Here is a 5432-nt window from a genome sequence, read left to right as displayed (position 1 = left end):
TTTTGTCGCGCTTGAACCTTTTGCTTTCGGATTTGTTCGGCGTAGATTCAACATTTTTGCCTTGATACTTGCTAACGATCAGATATGGACAATTCACTTTAAAATGTCCGGGTTTGCGTCAATTGTAGCATAGATTGTTGTTTTCTTCGACTTTTTCTTCTTGTGTCATGCGAGAGACGAATTTTCCACGAGCAGAATTTTTGTTGTCTCCTTTTCGCATAAACCTTCTAAATTTTTTAACAAAAAGAGCAAACTGTTCGTCATTTCATAAAATCAACATTATTTTCTACTGACCTGGAGGTTGATGGTTGTTCGGCCATTAGAGCAGAATTTTGAGCTTCATGAACATCATCATCTTTGGCCTTCATTTCGAACTCATATGCTTTTAGATCACTAAATAATTTGTCTGTTGACAACATTCTTAGATCTCGGTGATCGCGCATAGCCGTAACCTTCATATCGCATACAGATGGTAAGCCTCGTAGGACTTTGAGATTAATTTCTTTTTGGCTAATATTTTTGCCAAGATCAGTAATCTCTCTAAGAACTTTGATCATTAGAGCTTCCATGTCTGCAACACTTTCATTTGAGAGCATTTTGAAATCTTCAAACTTCTTCATGGCGATTGTGAGCTTATTGTCTTTTTCTTGTTCATCTCCTTCGCCAATCTTGATGAGATTTTCCCATATTTCTTTAGCAGTAGCACACTTTCGGATCTTCGGAAATATTGTATCATCTACGGCTTTGAATAGAATATCCTTGGCAATATTGTCAAGATTATTCCGTGTTCTATCGTCCGATGTCCATTCCGGTTTAGGCTTTTGTAAGTACTGTGGAGCATCCGGAGATATAAAAAATGCCGTATTGACTTTTAATATTTCGATAGAGCCGGGGGAAATAACTTCCCACATTTCATCGTGCAAAGCCGATAAGTGTACCTGCATACGAACTTTCCAATCATCAAATTTATCAAGTGAGAATAATAGATTTTGAGCTAAATCTTTCTTCATCATGATCACGAGAGATATGAAAGATTAATCCAATCACACACTTTGTAGAATGGATCAGCCTAGCAATCAAAAACAGTTGACCCAATTAGGTAACGTGTTTTAATACCAAAGGTTGGTATTTGTCGAAAGACAAGCTGACTCAAATAGGCTACAGGCTCTGATACCAATTGTTGGTCCCAAAAGAGGTAAGGTGAAAGTCTAGAGAGGGGGGGGGGGGGGGGAATAGACTTTCAGACTTTTTCGCACAGCACAACAATTGCTAAGCCAGAGATAAACCAAAACTCTTAACTACATTGTTAGAGTATGGTGCATAGCGGAATTAAATAAAGATAAAGTGTGTGTGAGATTGTGTGAGTATATCTCGTGTGAAGCAAGTAAAGAGCAGTAAAGAACACAAGACAATTATAGTGGTTCGGAGGTGGTGTAATCCTCCTACTCCATTTGCTCTTATCTCCAAGAGCAATTCACTATATCCACCACTTCTTGGTTCCAAGATACAATGAATTTCCGTGATCTAGTGCTTTGATCACCAAGCCCGCACTAATCACGCCCAGTGACACCACACTGCTGCTTCGGGTTTCACGTCGCCGCGCTACTATCCCAGGATTTCACGACTTCGCGTTACTTTCCCCCCGTCTTCCACACTCCAGTAGAAACGTATCCCGTGATCTAGTGCTTTGATCATAAAGCCCGCACTAATCACGCCCAGTGCCTCCGACACTGCTGCTTTGGATCTCACAGCTCCGTGTGACAATCCAGGATTTCACAGCTCCGTGCTACTTTCCTCCCTTTTCTTGTTTTGCTCCAAAACAAGTTTTGTCTTGCTTCCAACTTCGAGACTCTGTAGTTGATCTTCAATGATGCGCTTAGTCTCTTTGATGAAGATGAAACACTCTTGGAAAGATTTCTCTTGAATGCTCTGAGTGTTTTTCTCTCTTTGAATGTATCAAGTAAAGTACTTGATTTTTATGCTCTGTTTAGCCCTGTTTTAGAACTCTCAGAATATTTCTCTTATAAGCTCTCAGAGTTCTTTCTCTTTTCTCACTTCTCACTTGAAGATTTCTTTTGGTATGCTCTGTACCAAATGAGATTTTTGCTCTTTGTATTATTGCTCTTTTGCTCGTTGGTTCCCCATCTTCAAGTCTTCATATCTTCATCATTTTATAGCTGGTAATGAGAATTTGCCCGTTGGAAAGAGACGATCTCATTTTGGAATTCTTGTATCTTTTGTCAGAGATCTTATCTTATATTCTGGCAAAGTGTCAGAAGAGATAAGCTAGCCGTTGGTAGAGCTTCAACTTTATGCAAATGAGTTCCCAAACTTCATCTGATATTCCTCTGGTTTTCTCACGTTTCTTGGGAATATCTGGGTCTCAGTTGTGTGTAGAATGGCTTCTCTGATTAGCTCTGAAGTGGTTCTTGGGATTTAAATACTTCAAAAATATTCTTCAATTTAATCTCATACTAGTTAGACTAGTATTTTTCCTGGTGAGAAACTCTTCACTGTAAGTTTTCCTTCATCTTCTTCATTCTCACGTCTGGGTGTTCTCAGACTTCAAACTGGCTTTGAACTCCCTCCCAATTTGAATTTCTCCTTTGTAATTGACACCCAATTGCAATTTCTCCTTTGTAATTGACACCGCTTTGAACTTCCTCCCAATTTGAATTTCTCCTTTGTAATTGACACCCAATTGCAATTGACTTGTAATTGGCACCCAATTTGAATTTCTCCATTGTAATTGTCACCCAATTGACTTTGACTTGTAATTGGCTCCCAATTCCAATTTGAATTTATCCTTTGTAATTGTCTCCCAATTCCAATTTGAATTTCTCCTTTGTAATTGACACCCAATTGCAATTGACTTGTAATTGGCACCCAATTTGAATTTCTCATTGGCACCCAATTGACTTTGACTTCGAAATTGGCTCCCAGACTTCTCCTAATATTGAGTTTCATCTCAATTCAATTGCAATTGCATCCCATACTACAACTTGAATTGGCTCCCAATTTCAAGTAAAATTATTGATGGTGAGATTTAAACTTGAGCCATTCCACATAATATATCATGCATCTTCCACTTCGTCCGTACAGTATATTGGTTAAATCTCCAATCATCTTTGATGTACTCCTTTCTTTCCATAGATGCTTGATCTCCAAGTCAAATTCATGCAATCTTTCAATCTCAATTTTCTTCAACGAAAACTCTCCTGGGATATCTTTTTGAGTAGCATTGACGTGATTTTCATATCATTCAACTTCTTCTTTAATTTGTCATTTTCTCCAGACAAATTCTTGATTTTCGGCTTGATATCTTCTTCTTCTATTTTCATGCATCTTCCTTTGTTTTTCTCTTTTGCAATTTAAATAATTTCCCGATCATGGTCTTAGACTCTACTAGACCTATAAAATAAAATTGGGGGTTCTACAAATACATATTTGGCATATCAAAACCATTACACTTTATTCCTAACAGTTTTGTTAGTTTACTAGTCTTGGAAGGTATTGAAGATTGTCCAATCCTAGAAATTGAAGAAGTGTGGATAACAAAGAAGATTGGAGATTTAAGAATAAGCAAAAAACACATGGAGGTTTCTTATTGAATTATGGAAAGCATATAAGATAATAGAGATTCAAGAATTATAGAAATCCAACAAGATCATCATGTAGCTAAGTTTTTTATTCACTCTTGAAGAAAAAGATCTCGCAGATATTTGTCTTATTATTATCTTCATTTAAAAAGAAAGAAAACTTAGCAAGTTTTTATTTCCTGTAAATTTGATCATTGTGTGGTATTTTAGGCATAACTCTTTCTAAGTAGATTCGATTGACTTGATTAAGATGTCATTGGAAATGTAACTTACGTTGATACATCTTTTTAGAAGAAATCATTCTTAGATTCGAATGGTATGGTACTCGGAAATTCTATTGAAGTCAGATTAGAGAATTTTCCAAGTTTTTATTTATTTATTTATTTTTTTGAGAAACGGAGTTTAATTCATTGAATCCGACAAAAGAGTAGCGACAAGAAAATGAGGGGGCGAATCGAACCACTCCCCGCAACCTGTTGCCCGTGCTATAACATGGGCTGCACGATTCGCAGACTTTACAAAACCAAAGTTAACTCAATTTATCATAGAGGCAACTTGTTTATTAACATCATCAACTAAGTAACCAAAAGCACCATAGAACGAACATGACCGTAATGGATAATAACACATTTGCGAATCCATCTCTACGTCCACATCCCCATCTCTGTATTTTTTAACCAAGTGAGAGCTTCTCGGACACATACCATCTTCGCCTCCACCACGGTATACTGGCTCGGCAGTCGAACACCTTTCGCTGCGAGAAATCTGCCTTCATTATCCCGCAAAATCCATCCCAACCCGATGACGTTGTTGTCGAAATCCATCGCCGCGTCTGTGTTCAACTTCAGCCTCCCTACACCCAGTGCAAACCATTTGGCCTCCCCTTCATGCAGCCCATTATGCCCATTCTCTCTATGATTCACAGTTTGCCAGTTCATCCAAAATGAAAGGGCGTTACACATAACAGAATCAGCAGCAAACGCAACCCCCTTCCAAACGTAGTCATTTCTACTTCCCCATAACCCCCAACATAACATGGAAAATTTGCATTGCAAGTCTCCCTTCAGTTTAGCCAATAGCTCAAAAACCAATCATCAATATTACCTTTGGGATTTGTTGTTGGCGGCAGGTTGATAGATCTCCAAATTGCAGCAGTTTGCGGGCAGTCACGGAACAGATGGGATATGGACTCATCCTCACCTCCACACATGTGGCATAATATGTGGCAAGCAACATGTTTCTGCTGCAAAGCATCCCTCGTTGGCAATATACAATGTGCAAACTGCCAGCTAAACAACCGGACCTTCGGTGGTACATGCAGCTGCCAAATTAGGTTCCACGGCTTATTAGTATGGGATTATCCTGCCAACATCCTATAGGACGATTTTACAGTATAAGTCCCATTTTGTTCCCTTTTCCACACCCATGCATCAGGGGGTTTCCTACTACTCACCGGGATATTGAGAATGCATCTCGCCTCTTGTTCATAAAAAAACATCCTTCACGCAATCTACATCCCAACTCGTACCAGCCAGATTCATCAATGACACGACCGGAGCATCTTTAATGGATGGATGCAATGAAGTTCTAACGTAAGGATCATCAGCTTTGCGAGCCACAGATCGTTCCCGATTACCGTGGTGCGCCTATCGCCAATACTCTTGCAAATACCCCTTTTGATTACGTTTTTCGCTTCCAAAATTCCCCCACATATAGGAAGAAGTTCCCCTAGGTTCTGCATCCAAAAATGAGATATTAGGGTAGTACCTGCTTTTATATACACGTGCAACGAGCGAGTCGGGGCGAGTCAGTAGGCGCCAAGCCTGCTTACCC

Source organism: Ipomoea nil, unplaced genomic scaffold, assembly GCF_001879475.1.
Source record: "Ipomoea nil cultivar Tokyo-kokei standard unplaced genomic scaffold, Asagao_1.1 scaffold3377, whole genome shotgun sequence".
NCBI classification, from domain to species: domain Eukaryota; kingdom Viridiplantae; phylum Streptophyta; class Magnoliopsida; order Solanales; family Convolvulaceae; genus Ipomoea; species Ipomoea nil.
This window is presented reverse-complemented; position numbering follows the sequence as displayed.